We start from the raw sequence: 20454 nt of genomic DNA, 5'->3' as shown, positions 1-20454 counted from the left end.
AACTCGTCATTATCAATTTTTACAAATAAACTATTTCAACTCCAACTATGCTAATAACGATCTTTTGGGACGAATCTTTGTCGAATTTAATAAGTTTTATCATCTCATTTATCTGTCTGAAAATCGACATTCGGTCAAAAATAAAATAATATTATTCCTAAATACTTAAATTGTTAATACTGTTAATAAATTCTGTATATAGTTATTTTGTAGTTAATGTAGTCTGTAAAGATTTTTGTAATCTATACGCTTAAGTAATAAAAAAATAAACTGATTAGAGGAATTTCGAAAACCAAGCAAAATCAAAAAATGATGCCCAAAGAAAAACCTGATTAGAAGACCGCAAACACCACCGCAAAAATGACAACATAGTAACAATAGTGATAAGTTATTCAATATATTTATATTATTAATAGTTGTACGCTAATAACAGAAATATAAAGTGAAAAAAATAGGGTTCACTGATAATGTCAATAAATAGAAAGAAATATGAAAATAAATATATACATTCCCTCATATATAATTCAAAATGGCACAACCAAAACAAATCCAATAAGACCCTATTAAATACCTTCCCAGCAGGGAAGGAAGGGGTTCCATGCGATGACGTGATTTCATGGCATCTTTTGCATTGGTTCAAACGAATTCGTGAAAGATCCGATCTTTTCATCAGCATTTGAACCAATGCAAAGGAAGTCGTAAAAGATCCGATTTTTCATCAGCATTTGAACCCATGCAAAGGAAGTCGTAAAAGATCCGATCTTTTCATCAGCATTTGAACCCATTCCGTCTATCCAATAGAGATGAATTTTGTTTTTTTATTAATAAATTTTTTTCTAAAAATAAAAAAGATTAATTGTCGGAGTCTCTTGATGTTGTCGGAGACTCGAAATCACAACCAACGTTGTTAAAACTCTCGTCGTAATGATAATGTCATTGCAAAGGTTTGGTGGAAATGACGTGCCAAAGCATTGGTGAAAATGACATGTCAAAGCATTGGCGTAAAAGACATGCTTTGGTCCACGCTCATATAAAATTCATCGATGAAGATGATAAAAGGATGACATGCTAGCTCACTTGCACCCATGATTGAATGGCATCTTTGGCATCGAACATTTTGCTCGGTGAACACCTTAACACAATTCCCCAATATAATGGAAACCATAACGACCTTGCAAACTTTACCAGACTGACAAACAAAATACATGATATGGTGCAATATCAATCTATTGGAATTAAATTAAACGAAAATATGTTAGAATCTGTCGATAGTATCAATTACCTAGTTATCCTCTTGGATCGTAGATTGCACTTCAGGGAACATATTTCATTAATTACAAATAGAGCATATGAAAACCTCGGCTTTATCAAACGTTGGAGCAAAGAATTTTCCGATCCAGCTGTTACTAAACAGCTATATATCTCATTTGTTCGTTCTCCTTTGGAATATGGATCAATAGTTTCGGATCCAGCTTATTCCATACACTCCAATTCCATTGAATCTGTACAAAAGCAATTTTTAATGTTCTGTCTTAGAAGTCGAGGTTGGAACCCACAGGCAATGCCATCTTACGAATTTCGCTTAAATTTGATTAAATTACCAACTTTAAAAAGTTGACGCACGGTGCTAAATTTTACATTTTTACTAAATGTCATTCAGGGGACGATAAAATCAGAATTTATTTTGGAAAGAATTTATTTAAACGTTCCTTTCAGGCCAACTCGTCATTATCAATTTTTACAAATAAACTATTTCAACTCCAACTATGCTAATAACGATCTTTTGGGACGAATCTTTGTCGAATTTAATAAGTTTTATCATCTCATTTATCTGTCTGAAAATCGACATTCGGTCAAAAATAAAATAATATTATTCCTAAATACTTAAATTGTTAATACTGTTAATAAATTCTGTATATAGTTATTTTGTAGTTAATGTAGTCTGTAAGGATTTTTGTAATCTATACGCTTAAGTAATAAAAAAATAAGCTGATTAGAGGAATTTCGAAAACCAAGCAAAATCAAAAAATGATGCGCAAAGAAAAACCTGATTAGAAGACCGCAAACACCACCGCAAAAATGACAACATAGTAACAATAGTGATAAGTTATTCAATATATTTATATTATTAATTGTTGTACGCTAATAACAGAAATATAAAGTGAAAAAAAATAGGGTTCACTGGTAATGTCAATAAATAGAAAGAAATATGAAAATAAATATATACATTCCCTCATATATAATTCAAAATGGCACAACCAAAACAAATCCAATAAGACCCTATTAAATACCTTCCCAGCAGGGAAGGAAGGGGTTCCATGCGATGACGTGATTTCATGGCATCTTTTGCATTGGTTCAAACGAATTCGTGAAAGATCCGATCTTTTCATCAGCATTTGAACCAATGCAAAGGAAGTCGTAAAAGATCCGATTTTTCATCAGCATTTGAACCCATTCAAAGGAAGTCGTAAAAGATCCGATCTTTTCATCAGCATTTGAACCCATTCCGTCTATCCAATAGAGATGAATTTTGTTTTTTTTATTAATAAATTTTTTTCTAAAAATAAAAAAGATTAATTGTCGGAGACTCTTGATGTTGTCGGAGACTCGAAATCACAACCAACGTTGTTAAAACTCTCGTCGTAATGATAATGTCATTGCAAAGGTTTGGTGGAAATGACGTGCCAAAGCATTGGTGAAAATGACATGTCAAAGCATTGGCGTAAAAGACATGCTTTGGTCCACGCTCATATAAAATTCATCGATGAAGATGATAAAAGGATGACATGCTAGCTCACTTGCACCCATGATTGAATGGCATCTTTGGCATCGAACATTTTGCTCGGTGAACACCTTAACACAATTCCCCAATATAATGGAAACCGTAACGACCTTGCAAACTTTACCAGACTGACAAACAAAATACATGATATGCTAAGGACATACAACGAACTTTCGCAACTATTATTTTCGGATATTACAAAAAGTAGATTAGTAGGTAGCGCTAAAGGATTCATTGAAATTAATACACAGGCACAATCTTGGACAGAAATTAAGAGGATTTTAGAAAAAAATTTCGGTGAGAAAAAGAACTGCGAACAGTTATTTGACGAATTAAGTTCCGTCACTTTTGAAAATATGTATGACTGTTAGATGAAATAAAAAGACATCTGAATAATAAAGCCCTTCAAGTACTAGGAGAACGCGAAGCGGCCAATCAGGTAGCCCTTAACAATAGGAGATCCGTTTTCATATTTTCTGAATACGATGCCGGAACCTATGAGGACTGTACTAACATGCAGGAATCCTGAGAGCCTGGAATCGGCAATGGATATCATATTCGAGAGTGGATATGCATACATGAGAAAGGACGGTCGCATAGTCAATAACAATAATAAAAGACAAGATGAAACCAAGAATCCTCAGGGAACAAGACAAAATACTAATAAAAACATAATTATAATTGTTTATGTACAATAATAATCGTAATAAATATCAGCGGGAAAACCACAGACAATCGACAAAACAACCAGAATTATAATTATGATCGGAATCAACAAGGAAAAGCAGAAAACTACAACCAAAATTGTAACCAACAACCTAACGAACAAAATTACAATCAGCCTCAACACCTTGAACCAATGGAGTACAATATTTCCAACCAAACAATTTTCAGAACCACGGACACAGCCAACAAAATAATGGGAATAATGGAAAAAACTATAATCCACAAAGACAACCAGAACAAAACGGAACAAATACGAACAATGCCCAAAATTATCCGCCGACAGCCTCAACGGAATCCTACCATATATAGTAATTAAAACCAAATTAGAACGTCTAAAATTTATCATTGACACTGGAGCAACACGATCTATAATTAATCGTGGTATTTCCAAAACTAAATGGAAAATACCTTGCGATGTGACAAACGTTAAGACTCTCCAACATACTATTACAATTTCTGAAAAAGTAGCAATTCCAGCATTTAAGGAATTCGGCATAATTATTCAGGACAATCATGAATAAAAATTCCGTGCGGAATTTTTTCCCTTTCCCCAATTTTACAATTTTTTAATTCCAAATTTATGTCCAAAAAGAGATTATTTTTACCGATTCGGGCAAAATATTCCATTATTAAGTGATTCTAGTAGGTTTTCAACGTTTTAAAATATCGAATTTAAGGTAATATCACTTTTTAAAATTATTTTCCCTGCGGAAAATTCCGAGGGAAATATTCATGATTGCCGTGATTGTTATAGCAGATGTAACCAAACCAATAATTGGTTCGGACTTTCTTACACATTTTCATATCCTTCCAGATTTAAAAAATAAACAGCTAGTTGAGGGTAAAACCTTTATGAAGTCTCAAGCAGAGCTTTCAAATATATAGTGGAATACCATTACTGCAATACGCACGGATAATTCTACATACTCTGCATTACTTTAAGAATTTCCAGACATTTATAACATGTCATACAAAGACTCCCTCAGCATACTGTGTATCATCATATTGAAACCAATGGTCCCCCGTGTCATGCTAAAGCTCGTTATCTAGATTCTGAGAAGTTAGAAGCCGAAAAGAAAGAATTTGAATAGATGCTGGAGAATGGTATAATTCGTCCTTCATATTCAGAGTGGTCCAGTTCATTGCATATGGTACCTAAAAAGGACGGAACGTGGAGATGCTGTGGAGACTATAGAAGTCTTAACAAAAAGACTATTCCAGATCGATACAACATTCCGTGTTTGCAGGACTGCAACAAAAAGCTTAACGAATGTACTGTTTTCTCAACGTTGGATTTAGTCCACGCATATCATCAGATCGACGTTCATCCTGATGATATTAAGAAGATGGCTGTTGTAACACCCTTCGGTTTGTATACCAATCAAAATGCAAGTTCGGACAATCCGAGGTACATTTTCTTGGATTTAAAATAAATTCTCAAGGCATTATGCTAACGGATTGTAAAGTTGAAAAAATTCTACAATTTCCCAAACAGAAGACTATTTAGGATCTTCGGCAGTTTTTAGCTATGATAAATTTTTATCGAAGATTTTTATCGAATGCTGCAGAAATTCAAATACCACTTAATGCTTATCTTTAAGATGCACGAAAAAAGGATAAGCGACCAATTGTGTGGATAAAACAGTCAGAAGAAGCTTTCGATCGGTGCAAGTCACTACTCGCTAATGCTGCTGTACTATCACATCCCATTTCTAATGCCACATTAGCCTTTAAAGTGGATGCTTCAAAATTTGGCATTAGTGCGGTGGTCGAACAACTGGTGGACAACAATTGGCAACCATTGGCTTTTTACTCTAAGAAGCTAAACCCTTCTCAAATGAAATATAGCGCTAACGATCGTGAACTGCTTGCTGCTTATGAAGCAATCCGCCATTTTCGATACATGTTAGAAGGACGCCGATTCATATTGTTCACCGACCACAAACTATTGCGCTTTGCTTTCAATAAAAATCCAGATAAATCCAGCCCGAGACAATGCGACATCTCGATTTGATTGGTCAATTTACTACAGACATTCGTCACATTTCCGGTCGAGACAATTTCATTGCAGATACTTGGTCTAGAATTTCAGATATATCCACAATTGACTACACAAGTTTACATTTGGCGCAAAAGAATGATGAGGAACTTCGTCAGTCGTTATCATCGAAATCAAGTCTGGAAATTAAACCTTTTCAAATTCCGGGCAGTAAAGCTGACACCTCACCTGGCAAGATTAGACCTTACATACCTAAAGAAATGCGTAGGTCATTATTCGATTCAATTCATGGTCTTTCACATCCGGGGAACCGGTCTACTCGAAAACTTTTATCTCAACGTTTTGTGTGGCCCTCAATGAACCAAGACGTTGGTAGGTGGACCAAAGCCTGTCAAGCATGTCAATCAAGCAAGGCTACTCGTCATACAAAATCTCTTTTGTGGCGGTTTGAAATATCGACCAGAAGATTTGCTGATATCCATGTTGACACTGTTGGTCCCTTACATAAATCGGAAGGGTTTCGTTACATTCTCACCATTGTTGATCGTTACACCCGATGGCCGGAAGCTGTCACAATTAAAGATATTACATCGGCAACAATTTGTGAGAACTTATTCTCCGCGTGGGTTTCAAGGTTTGGCTGTCCTGACAATATTTATACAGATAGAGGAGCTCAATTAACATCCACTAATTTCGAAAGTATGGCAAAATTTCTTGGCTCAAAAGTACATCACACAACTTCATACCATTCACAATCTAACGGCAGGGTCGAACGTTTTCATCGTACTTTGAAAGCTGCCTTAGTTTGCCATCAAAAAGCCCAATGGACAAAAGCTTTGCCATCTGTTATGCTCGGATAAAGGGAAACGTTGGCGCGTCTAGTGCCGAAATGGTTTATGGAGAAAAAATACATAACCAGGCGAATTTTTTCAACCAACAATTTGTATACCTTGTGAACATATGGAAACACTTAACAACTTAAGGAATAATTTTTCAAAGTTGCGGCCTGTTAAGGCTTTAAATCACTCAAACTATGCACGTTTTGTGCAGAAGGAGTTGGAAAACTGTTCGCATGTATGGATAAGATGTGATAAAGCTTTCATAAAAATTGTCATTCCTTTAAAAACTTTCAATCATACAATTTGCCTTAAAATTTCTTATTAATAAATATTCTTGTTAATAAAGGTTTTTATTAAAATATCACGTTTTTAACTTATAAATTTGAAGCATTCTACAAGAATGCCGAAATAATGGAGGAAGCGAATAATTATAAAAACAGTGCTTTCGTTCAAGTAAATGGAAATTTACCACATTGAGTTATGGTAGAAACACTTGGCACAGATGAAATAACATCCGAAAGTCTTTATTCACTGGAATTTGATGAAAAAATAGACAAAAGTACAAAAATAATAAAATAGACAAACCTTTAATGGAAATAATTCGCTTAGACCATTTAAATGAAGAGGAACATCAACATATAAAAAACAGGAGGAACATTTAGAAAACTGGAAAATTGTTTTCCAGCGGTTTAAAGATCACGGCATCGTTCTATACCAATCAAAATGCCAGTTCGGACAATCCGAGGTACATTTTCTTGGATTTAAAATAAATTCTCAAGGCATTATGCCAATGGATTGTAAAGTTGAAAAAATTATACAATTTCCCAAACCGAAGACTATTTAGGATCTATTTAGGCAGTTCTTAGATATGATAAATTTTTATCGAAGATTTTTACCGAATGCTGCAGAAATTCAAATACCATTTAATGCTTATCTTCAAGATGCACGAAGAAAGGATAAGCGACCAATTGTGTGGATAAAACAGTCAGAAGAAGCTTTTGATCGGTGCAAGTCACTTCCCGCTAATGCTGCTGTACTATCACATCCCATTTCTAATGCCACACTAGCCCTTAAAGTAGATGCTTCAAAATTTGGGCTTGGTGCGGTGGTCGAACAACTGGTGGACAACAATTGGCAACCATTGGCTTTTTACTCTAAGAAGCTAAGCCCTTCTCAAATGAAATACAGCGCTAACGATCGTGAACTGCTTGCTGCTTATGAAGCAATCCGCCATTTTCGATACATGTTAGAAGGACGCCGATTCAAACCTATGCGCTTTGCTTTCAATCCGAGACAGTGGCGACATATCGATTTGATTGGTCAATTTACTACAGACATTCGTCACATTACCAGTCGAGACAATTTCATTGCAGATACTTGGTCTAGAATTTCAGATATATCCACAATGACTACACAAGTCTACATTTGGCGCAAAAGAATGATGAGGAACTTCGTCTATTGTTATCTTCGAAATCAAGTCTGGAAATTAAACCTTTTCAAATTCCGGGCAGTAAAGCTGAATTATATTGCGATACCTCACCTGGCAAGATTAGACCTTACATACCTAAAGAAATGCGCAGCTTATTATACGATTCAAATCATGGTCTTTCACATCCGGGGAACCGGTCTACTCGAAAACTTTCATCTCAACGTTTTGTGCGGCAAGATGTTGGTAGGTGGACCAAAGCCTGTCAAGCATGTCAATCAATCAAGAATACTCGTCATACAAAATCTCTTTCGTGGCGGTTTGAAATATCGACCAGAAGATTTGCTGACATCCATGTTGACACTGTTGGTCCCTTACAAAAATCGGAAGGGTTTCGTTACATTCTCACCATTGTTGATCGTTACACACGATGGCCGGAAGCTGTCACAATTAAAGATATTACATCGGCAACAATTTGTGAGAACTTATTTGCAAGGTTTCAGTTTGGCTGTCCTGACAATATTTATACAGATAGAGGAGCTCAATTTACATCCACTAATTTCGAAAGTATGGCAAAATTTCTTGGGTCAAAAGTACATCACACAACTTCATACCATCCACATCTAACGGCATAGTCGAACGTTTTCATCGTACTTTGAAAGCTGCCTTAGTTTGCCATCAAAAAGCCAAATGGACAAAAGCTTTGCCATCTGTTATGCTCGGATAAAGGGCAACGTTAAAAGAGGATATTGGCGCGTCTAGTGCCGAAATGGTTTATGGAGAAATAATACATAACCAGGCGAATTTTTTCAACCAAAAATGTGTATACCTTGTGAACATATGGGAACACTGAACAACTTAAGGAATAATTTTTCAAGGTTACGGCCTGTTAAGGCTTCAAATCACTCAAACTATGCACGTTTTGTACAGAAGGAGTTGGAAAACTGTTCGCATGTATGGATAAGATGTGATAAAGTACAGAAACCTTTGCAACCGAAATACTCTGGTCCATATGAAGTTATTAATCAGAATCCAAAGTTCTTAAAAATTCGTATTGGGTTAAAGGAAGATAACGTTAGCATTGACCGCCTCAAACCGGCCTATTCGGACGTTACTACGAAACGCCCTCAAGCCGAAACCTCAAAGTGCGTTTCGCACTGGAAGGGGATAGTGTGGCGAAGCAACCATTGAATATTCGTTTTTCATTTTTTAAAAATATGTATACACATTTCTAGCTTTCATAATAGTATTCATTCTTTTAAAAACTTTCAATCATACAATTTGCCTTAACATTTCTTATTAATAAATATTCTTGTTAGTAAACGTTTTTATTAAAATATCACGTTAACTTATAAATTTGAAGCATTCTACACCGTTAACAACATCCCTATTGCAGCAAAAACACATCGATATTCTTATGTGCACAAAAATAAAGTAAAGAAACAAATAGAAGTAATGTTACATAAAAATAAGGATTATAGAAGAATCAACGAAGTAACAATATATGACAAATACCCAATCCCAAACATTGATGAAATTAAAAAAAAACTAGGACGTTGTCAATATTTCACTACACTTGATTGGGCGAAAGGATTCCACCAAATTTTTCCAGTTTATTTGGATGATATAATCATATTCTCGACTTCACTCCAGGAACATGTAGAATCTATTACAAAGGTCTTTCTATTACAAAGGTTAAGTTTATTTCAAAGTCCAATTAGATAAATGCGAATTCATGAAGAGAGAAACAAACTTTCTTGAACACGTAGTATCTGAAGAAGGTATCAAACCAAATCCTGATAAAATAACATGTGTGCAAAATTTCCGCCTACCAAAGGCACAAAAGGAAATAAAAAATTTTTAGGATTAGCCGGTTATTATCGTAAATTTATGAAGGACTAATCAAAGATTGACAGACCAATGACAAGATATCATAAGAAAAATTCCGTTGTAGACATTAAAACTTTAGAATATATCGAAGCATTTGAATCTCTTAAAATAATGTTAACAAATGCTGCCGCCCTTCAAATTATGCAAGTAAATTTTCTTTCGGAGATGTTCTATAACAGAATGGTCGTCCTATTTGCTATGCTAGTCGTAGTCTAAATGGTGCAGAGCAAAATTATAGTAACATAGAGAAAGAGCTTGTTGCGATATTATGGCCAACAAAATACTTTAGGCCATATCTCTTCGGACGAAGATTTTTAATTAAAAAAGAGCACAGACCTTTAGTTTGGTTATTTTCTATATGAACGGTAATCCAACGAAGAAATCTTCAAGAATAACAGGAAGAAAATTTATGCAAAAGCTTTTGGTGAGACTACTCTAATAACACTATTAAAAAATCATTTTAATCGGCATAAAACTAATGCAATTTTTATAAATGATGAATCTGTTTTCAGTGAATTGAAAAATGTTTTTGATAAAAAGTTTGGAGAAAACAACGATTTCAAAATCATACGCTGTAAATATCTTCTTAAAGATATAACAGATGAAAATGAGTTAACAGAGATAATAGAAAGGAACATTTAAAAACAATCACTGAGGAATTAACGGAAGTTTTGCTGAACTTAAAATTGAATTTTACCACCCACAACCAAAACTACGTATAACGCAATTCATTAATAACTGTGAAATATGTAACAGAGAAAAATATGAAAGAAAACCAATACAACTACAAAATACAAAATTACTGAAACACCCGATAAGCCCGGCTAAATTCTTCATGCCTACGTTTGTATAGTTTAGAAAAAACATTATTCTTAACATTTTTAGACAAATTCTCAAAACATGGCCAAGCTATAAGGATAAAAGATAGCTCCTGGATCGAATTTAAGAAAGCACTTAGACAATATCTTTCAACAGTTGGAAGTATAAACAAGGTAGAAAAACGTTAAGTTCAGCTTGGCCGAATTTTTATACCCTCCACCACGAACTATATTGAAATGAATAGGAACAATTAGCTTGATTTCGTTTTATTACAGGAGTAGTACACATATCTCAACTGACAATACTCCCTTCAAAACATCTCATATGGGACGGCATTTTTGTTCTTTCCAAAACCCATACCAATATTGAAAATTTCCCGAATTGAGCGAAATACACAAAATTGGACAAGACCGACTAGATAGCTAAGAACATCGGGAGCGCCGTTCTATGGAGGCTGTATAAAAAGTTGACCTGTACCGATAAATTTCTGGAGGAAAGTTTCGTAAATCCAGCAAAGACTAAATACCAAATTTCAGTTATTCCCGTTGAATAATGTGGCAAAAACTTTCAAAATAGAGAAAATTGGGAGGGACCTTTCTATGGGGGCTATATAAAAAATTGGAACAATACCGGAAAATTTCAGGTGGAAAGTTTTATACCACCAACGGACTATTAAATACACTGTGAAATTTCGATTTCATTGGTTTTCCCACTTTTGTAAAGCTAACTAAATTTCCTTCTTGATAGAAGTAAATAATTATGCATTCTGGTGTCTTCTACGAAGCCCAGAGCACAGGAAAAGCATTTGCTGTTGTTAATGCGTTTTTGTCACACTGCAATTACTATAACTTAACCATTTGTTACCCGATAAAAATTATGGGTTGTTCGAAAGACATGATTTTTACTTTTTAAATAAAAAATAAGCCGTAAAATTCCGTTGTGGAAAAAATAAGTTATGTCCGTTTTAAATTGAAAAATCCAAGAAACCCCGTTTTTCACTACATTTGCCGTTATAAAATAAAAAAACGAAGTGAACTAAAGAAACCAAAGGTATTTGCGTCTTCCATGGACTCCCACAATACCGAATTGATGCATCATAACACCTGCAAATTTTCACTGTAGCACAGTGATATCATCCGTTTCGATGGGATATTGATGACACAACTTTCAATATACCGAAAATCGGGAAGTACGCTTCTATGGGGGTTATTTAAAGAAAAGGGATTATACAGATAAATCTCTTCTGTAATATTTTATATACTCATGGCAGTTTAAATACTACGTTTTTGTCATATCGGTGGTATATTGAGGCCACAACTTTCAAAATACTTTAAATCTGGAGGTACTGTCCTATGGGGGCTATTTGAGGACGTCAACCCATACCGGCACATTTAGGGTGGAACGTTTCATACCCCTATCAAAAACTTAATACCAAATATCAGCAATGTCGGTGGGGAACGAAGCCTAACTACCAAATGTCAGTCATTTCGATGGGATATTGAGCAGCAACCTTCAAAATACCGAAAATCGGGAGGTTCGGTTCTATGGGGACTATATGAAGACATGAACCCATTCCGAAAAATTTCAGGTGGAAAGTTGTATACCCTGAAGACTAAGTACCAACTTGCAGCCATTTTGGTGTTACAATGAGGCTAAAACCTTCAATATACCGCAAATTCGGATATACCGTTCTACGGGGGGTACATCAAAACGTGGACGTATACCGACATATTTCTGAGGGAAATTTTTGTAGCCATAAAAAAACTAAATACCAAATTTCAGGCACTTCGGTGGAACAATGAAGCTAAAACCTTAAAAATACCGAAAGTCGGGCGGTACCGTTCTATGGTTATAATTGGGCTAAACCCTTCAAAATGCTGAAAGTTGGGATGTACCTTTCCATGGGTGTACATCAAAACGATAAATTTCTGAGACAAAGGTTTGCATCCCAAAGGGGACGAAATATCAAATTTCAGCTTCGGTGGAATATTGAGGCCACAACCTTCAAAATACCAAAAATAGGTAATTGCCGTTCTGTGTGGGCTATAATAAGGCGTGGGCTATACTGCAAGGACAAGTTTCTGGGGGGAAAGTTTTATACCTCCAAAGGAGACTAAATACCAAACATCTGCCACTTCTGAGGAATATTGAGGACACAACCTTCAAAACAACGAAAATCGGGATGTAAGTTCTTTGGGGACTATATAAAAGCGTGGACCTATGCCAACAAATTTTATTTGAGACGTTTAGTACCCCAAATGAAGACCAAATATAAAATTTCAGCCATTTCGGTGGATTAATATGGTCACAACCTTCAAAGTATCGAAAATCGGGAGGAACCGTTCTATGGGGGCTATATGAAGGCGTGGACCTATACCTAAAAGTTTCTGGAAAAATTTTTTTTCCCGCAACGAAGACTTATTACCAAATTTTAGCCATTTTGGTGAGATAATGATTCTAAAATCTTCAAAATATCGAACATCGGGAAATATGTACAAGCGATTCTGTGGTCAAATGAGACTAATACATTCAAAAATCGTGGGGGGCTATACCAAAACGTGGACCTTTATAGGGAAACTTTGGTAGAAATGTTGTTTAGGCTCTGGAGACACAAAATACCAAATTACAACCAATTCGGTTGTAAAATGGGGCAAATATATTAAAAATTCCTTAAAAGGACGACGCGGCACTATGTATGGGGGCTATACAAAAACGTGGACCTACATAGCCCGCTTTCAATAACAAAAGTCCTACGTACATATAATAGATTTTCCCAAAATTTCATCCACCTACGTCAATCCGTTCGGACGCTAGAGTGATTTCCACAGGCGGACGGAAATGGCTATATCGATGTAGAATTGCACGCTGATCAAGAATATATATAGTTTGTGGGGTCTACAATGATTATTTCGAGCAGTTACAAACGTGGTGACAAACTTAATATACCCCCATCCTATGGTGGAGGGTATAAAAAAGGGGGCGTAAAAGTGGGTGAGGTCAAATTTTCTTTGCATAAAAACCCAAGCCGTTCTCAACTGATGCCATTACCAGCGAACGACATTTGATTTTTATTTATATAGATAGATATAACATTTTTAAAGAAATAGGGTATAGGGGAAGTAGCCGCCCCCTCCCGAATTCAACTAAACTTTTAGCCTATTTTAACCGGGGGCCATTCCTGTACATTGAAAATTGAAAAAAGTGGGCGTAAAAGTGGGCCTTGTCATATTTTCTTTGCATAAAAACCCAAGTCGGGTTTGGCGCACATTTTACAGAAATAATTATAGAAATTGGTCCAGCCGTTCTTAACTGATGCCATAACCAGCGAACAACATTCAATTTTTATTTATATAGATTTGTACATTCAAAGAAATATTTACACATATCACCGACTTCAAAATACGATACCGAAAAATCCTATACATAATTATATCAAAAGATTGTGTTTACCTTTATCTATATATAAAAAAAAGGATGATGTTAGTTACTACGCTTATAACTCAAGAACGGCTGAACAGATTTAGACAATTCGCACCAACTCGGAATCGCTTCATTGCAGAAAAGGATAAAACCTAAAAAACCGCGAAAATCTGCGAAAAATTTGCAAAAATATTTTTTGAAAAAAAGTTAAATTTTCTACATATTTTTATCGAGCTTTTGCATTTGGAGTATACCGTTGGACAGATCTTGGCGAAAATTTTACATGCACCAACAGCGAATAACATTTTTGTGCTTCTATTATTTGGTGGAATAAATGAATTAAAAAACAATTTGCTTTCTGCTGTTTCCAAACTATTCTTTATGCAAATTAACAGCGAAAACTAAAGGTGACTTTAGTCCAAAAAGATATTAGCGGTTTCAGAGGTGTAAACATTATTTAGTCGATTTCGAAAAGCAAAGAGATTTCGCTGAAATAGTTTTTAATCGTACGTAATGAAAATTAGGAAGAATCTCATGTGTTTGTAAAATGAATATCTTGGCAGAACGCAGAGCGGGAAGGCCAATACTCCATTAGAATGAGTAAGTCATCAACGATATCGAAAAGCGTAATATTTATAATTGGAATGAATGAAACCAAGAAACAACAGGGGTTGGAATTCTATTCTTAGTGCGGCTTATGCGAAATGTTTTGTATCGGACCACAAGTAAGTAACCACGAAGATTTTTATTCACATAAATATTTAACTATAATTTACATATGTCGTTAACTTTCCGAATGCAATCACAATGCCGGGAGTCAGAACATTCAACGTTCAAATCTACACCACAGCTCTGGATGAAATGCTCCAAATGGCGGTTTGAATGGAGCTTTATTACGTTTGCACAACTGACTACTTACTGCTCACACTCTTCTCTTTGAATTCTGCCAGTTTATTGGACAACTACTGGATTATACAGCTTCAGTGGACAATTTAATTATGACAATTGCCTAAGTTAGCGACCAAAAGAAGGTAGTCGTAAAGTTCTATCGATAGCAAAAGTGTTGTCAACTTTTATTTGAACTTTGCATTCATAATTTTGCGTTTTAATTTTACCGACATTTGTCGTTAACTCAAAAAATCAGTTAGAGAATCGCACTACAGGCATAAGTTTGACTTTTAATTCTCATGTTTCATTATACAAAATCTTTGATTCTAAAGATTCTAAACGGCACATGGACAAAAAACAGAAATTACCGTAGAAGTTGCTTCATCTAAAATAGCGACCACCCATCTTGGATTTTACCAATTCACTCACGCGTTATTAAAATTAAAACACATGTTCGATATAAAATTAAACCATTGAAAATCTCAGCGTTTATACATTTCGATATTGAAAATGAATACATTAACCACCTGTTTTTGTAACTAATTTTTGTTCGTTCGTCTATATTCGTAATAATTCGGGCATCCATAGCTCAGCCCCCAGATGACATACAAACCTAATTTTTCGCAGACGCGTTCCATATATAGTTAAGAATTCCTCATTCAAAAATCAGCGCACTACATTTGCGCTAAGGCGGGTAAATCGGTCTAGAAAATTTGACAATTCGTGTGAAAATAATAAAATTTTTTACAAAAACAGGGGGTAAGTTTCCGAAAAATATTCATAATTTAATCTCAACGAAGGAAATTTTTTAATTTAATCTCAACGAAATCCCGGACCCTTTAGATACCCAAATTAGCAACAATTGCTCGGGTTTGCTTTAAGCGGATGAATGAACTCTATCGAACGGTGATATTAATTTGCATCAACTGTTCAACTAATTTTAACAAATTTAAATCGTACATGCAATAAATAGCAAGACTGCCCGTATAAATATGAGTTTCCGAATATAGAAGATTGTCTAACTACATCTAATATTTCTGATGCGATAAACCTAACCAGTTACCAAAACGATCGTCTCTTAGAGGTTGATGTGTGATACACATCTCTTGGAGAATGAGCATTTAATAAAAACTATTAAGTTTATGTGGCTCAATTAAGTACATTAATTAAAATCTGATAAATAATAACTTCCCATAATTAGGCAATAATTAAATACGAGTTCAATTTTCCATTTACTTGGAAAATATCTCTTGCTTCATCAAAGATTCTAAATCTTTCTACCCAGTGTTATAGTAATCATAATAATGTTTGATTTTATATCACCAATTGCATGTAGAATTCGGCAGATCGCATATAACAAGGAATTTGAACGAGAAGAGTGTCATTTTTGTACACCACAAAGTCAGGAAGAAATTTAGACGAATAATGAAAGTGGTCACCACAAAACGATCGGACCTATCTTTTCAAATCGGACTAACTTTTCTGAAAAAGTTCTAAACTGAGCTCTTGAATCACGGCATTACCTGCATTTCTTTCGATTATAAAATATCCTTGATTCTAACTTTCTAATCGATTCATCAAAAATGTTTAATGGAAAAATCCAAGATAGCGACTACGATTATTGATAAGATTCAACAATCGCTCATACCGCGTTGAAATTCAGTTATCTATATATATAAAAAAGGATGATGTTAGTTACTACGCTTATAACTCAAGAACGGCTGAACAGATTTTGACAATTCGCACCAATTCCGAATGGTCTCATGGCAGAAAAGGATAAAACCTAAAAAAATCGCGAAAATTTGCAAAAAAAATTTGCAAAAATATTTTTTCATGAAAATTAATTTTTCCACAAATTTCTATAGAGATTCGCGTTTGGAGTATACCTTGACACTTATTTGGACAGTTTTTTGTACGCCTCTGTTTTGTCAATTTTTGAAAGTTGTATAGAATTTTTTATTCACAATCAAATCGATTTTCATTTATTTTCAAGCGTCTTTTTAGGAAATTTACAGCGAAAAATGGTTAAAAGGAGAGGGCTTAGTTTAGAGTTTGTAAAGATTAGTGGTGGTTTCGGTCAGATGCCAATTGAAAAGATGAAGATGATAACGCCGAAAGTGGTTTCCACAGTTTTGAGGAAAAAAGTACAAATCCACAAAATTGGTGGGTTATTTAAAAAATCAAGAGCTCCGAGGTAATTTCATTGGAAGTGAATACTTTTAAACCGTAAGTAAAAAGATCAACTTCCGATTTATGCGGTATAAAATTTACGCTGTACCAGATATATATTGATACTGTTCAGATCCTGTCATGATACTAAAAAATTATATCCGCACTGAAAAGGTATATGAATTCAATCAGTTTAGTTCCCGCAGAGCTGGAAGGCAATTACAAATGACCAAATACATACATATGTACACTGGTACTGTTGATACACTGTATGTATGTACATCGAAAAAGGATGATATTCAAAATTGGAAAGAAAAAAACAAGAAATCGGAGGTACTGGAGATTTCTTGGGTCGAATTATCTGACAAATATTCTTTATCGGGCGACATAAGTAGTTATAAGTAAACGTCGATTAGTTTGTGATATTAATTTGACGTCGAAATTAAATATAGGGTGACCAAGTAATCGACAACAGTCACGTGTTAGTGTGACAAGACTTCAAGCATCCGAAACACACAGAGAACGGCAACTAATAGAATAGCTCTGCTAACAAGGATCAATGTACCAATTACTGGATAGTACAGTCTCAGTCAAAATTCAATTACCGCATTTGTCCGTGTTACCAGAGCCATTGCATCTAATTCCGAACTTGCAATGCAAGCAGAATTCGGGAGATCACGTTAAACAGAAGAGTCAGAAAAAAAGCTGACGAAGGTGGTTACCTGATAACGATCGGATCTTTCTGCTCAAAATAGGTTAATTGATTAAAACGCAAATTTAAATAAGCACTATATTCAGCATTAAATTCAAATTCCTACGATCGCATTCCTTTCTACGAATTCAATTACTTGAGTGAAATATCGTGTTCGGTGGTGAAAACAAAAATTGTAGAAAACCATCGATTATGAAACGAATAGGGGCGTTATGATATTATTTTGCTTCAACTTTGCTACCGAATGTTTTTATTTAAATCGCAAAATGCGTTATTTGCTTAAAAAATATATCTTTGTCCCGATTTACAGTTGCTAATTTTCTCGCAGCTATTGTAAGTTTATAGGAGAGAGAGTCGAAGAAAACAGAAACACTTTGCCTCTCAGTACCTTCTCTCTTCGTCAAACTGACAATTGGTGAACATACAATTATCTAATGTGCTTCAAAGATCATCCTAAACAGTTCAAAACAAAGAAATATTTGCCACTGAACAAAGTGATAGCAATAACAGTATTATAGGTTTGAATCAAAGCCATCAAGTTCTGTACCTAACAAACTGCGAGTCGAAGTTCGCCGGGTCTCCTAGTAATAACATAAAATAATTGAACAAAACTAAAGGAGGTTCAAATAGTGTATAACGAGAGATTCGGACGATATTTAGTGGTAATAAAGAGTGAACATGCCATTATTTGGATTATGGTATACGAAAAGTAAATAAGCTTAACTGTTCATTAGTTTATTAATAGCAAAAACAAGTATGAATGACGTTCAATTCGGCAGGCCAATCTTTTTATACCCTTTACTGCCAATTGTATTGAAGTAAATAGGAACACTTAGTTTCCTTACATTTGTGAAAGTACTAAGCTCTTCCCCGACTATAAGGCATATACTTGGAGGAGTAGAATATCTTTACTGTTGAAAATCATAATAACGTCTCGAAGTAATGGTCCTAGACTTATATCTACTAATATATACCAAAATGAATACCTCGGCGAGCTGAGTCGATCTGGGTATGTGTGTCCGTCTCTCCGTCCATCATTTGATCGGCTCGTCACCAAATTTTGGGTGTTGATGGGGATCCCGGAAGGGAAGAAGCCTATTGGTTTTGGTGAACAAGTCAACGCTTTCTTCCAAAGCGAATATCTCAGCTTCTTTAAGGGTATACAAAAAGCAGAACCTGACAATGAAAGTAGAAAAGATCACCTTTCTATCGATGTAAAGTAAGTTGTCGCTGTTGGTCAAACTACGAATATATAGCAATAGTCGCTAACGAAACCCAATTTTTGTGATTTTAATTATAATGACAAATATCGCAGCATTTAAGAGCATAGCCTGTACCCCACCTTCTCCGAAATTCATACAATATACATTGCCACGGTAAACTTTGAGAATTTTCGAAACCGGTTCATACCTCTGGTGACGTTGGGATATCCCAATTTCCAATTTATAGAATTTTATTTACATATCAGATATTTCTGCTTCTGTTTAAAATATTCCAAGGAGAGAGCTTGATAATGAATCTAAACCATCTGAGCTTTAAATTAATACAAAATGTGGCATTTATGGTAAAATATCGAAGTTATTGCAAAAGGCGCTAAACTATCATAATTTTTATATTTTGATATATCTACTTTAATGACAAATATCTCTACTTCTATTTAGTGTATTAAAGACATGTAAAATGCTAATTAAGAATACCAGCAGTCAAACAGTCTACAGTAGTCAAATATTAAATTAAGTATTAATTATATTGGTTCAGTTCGCCTTAAGTCATTTGGTATGAAAACCAGATAGGTGAAAACTTTAGTCAAACTTCATTTAAATACTACACGTTGTGCGATATAGCTATTTGCTGTTTGCTCGACTTTGTCATTAGTAGGCCTGATGAAAAAATGTTACCTTTCACGACTTTCTTTTAAATGGTTTCAAATGCTGATGAAAAGATCGGATCTTTCACGCCTTTCTTTGAATATACATATATGAACAAATTATGAAACGACTATTGACGGGATGCGAAACTCGTCTAACGTAGCTATGTAGCTAAATTTCGCAGTAAATAATTGATTGAAGTTTTGTTTTATAATAACGCTTGTATTAAGGCAAAGCTGATGTGTATGTGTACCCAATATTGTATTTTTATTACAAATTTATACATTCAAAGAAATATTTACACATATAACCGACTTCAAAATACGATACCAAAAAATCTTATACATAAAAATTTATATATATATAAATTTATATATATTGTATTTTTATTACAAATTTATACATTCAAAGAAATATTTACACATATAACCGACTTCAAAATGCGATACCAAAAAATCTTATACATAATTACATATATCGAAAGATTGTGTTCACCTTTATAAAAAATATACATACCTTTATAAAAAATACTTGAACAAAACTAAAGGAGGTCCAAATAGTGGATAACGAGAAATTCGGGCGATATGTAGTGGTAATAAAGAGTGAACATGCCATTATTTGGATTATGGCATCCGAAAAGTAAATATGCTTAACTGTTCATTAGTGATTAATTGCAAAAACAAGTATGAATGACGTTCAATTCGGCCGGCCAATCTTTTATACGATTTACTCCCAATTGTATTGTAGTAAATAGGAACACTTAGTTTCCTTACGTTTGTGAAAGTACTAAGCTCTTCCACGACGATAAAGCATATACCTTGGAGGAGTAGAATATCGTTACTGTTGAAAATCAATATAACGCGTCGAAATAATGGTCCTAGATTTATATGTACTAATATATACCAAATGAATATTT

The 20454-nt window shown here is 34.6% G+C and overlaps 1 protein-coding gene across 1 annotated transcript in view; it reads right to left on the bottom strand.

Moving 5' to 3' along the window:
• Window positions 1–19726, bottom strand: part of LOC141400503 (uncharacterized) — a 122022-nt gene extending 102296 nt beyond the window's left edge. Inside the window, exon 1 of the mRNA XM_073979705.1 lies at window positions 19569–19726. The gene's annotated coding sequence lies outside the window, so the exon portion shown is untranslated. The remainder of the gene's footprint in view (window positions 1–19568) is intronic.
• Window positions 19727–20454: the final 728 nt, after the last annotated feature.

This window comes from Musca autumnalis, unplaced genomic scaffold (genome assembly GCF_047663935.1).
Source record: "Musca autumnalis isolate F117 unplaced genomic scaffold, ASM4766393v1 scaffold_30, whole genome shotgun sequence".
Classification (NCBI taxonomy): domain Eukaryota; kingdom Metazoa; phylum Arthropoda; class Insecta; order Diptera; family Muscidae; genus Musca; species Musca autumnalis.
This window is presented reverse-complemented; position numbering and strand designations above follow the sequence as displayed.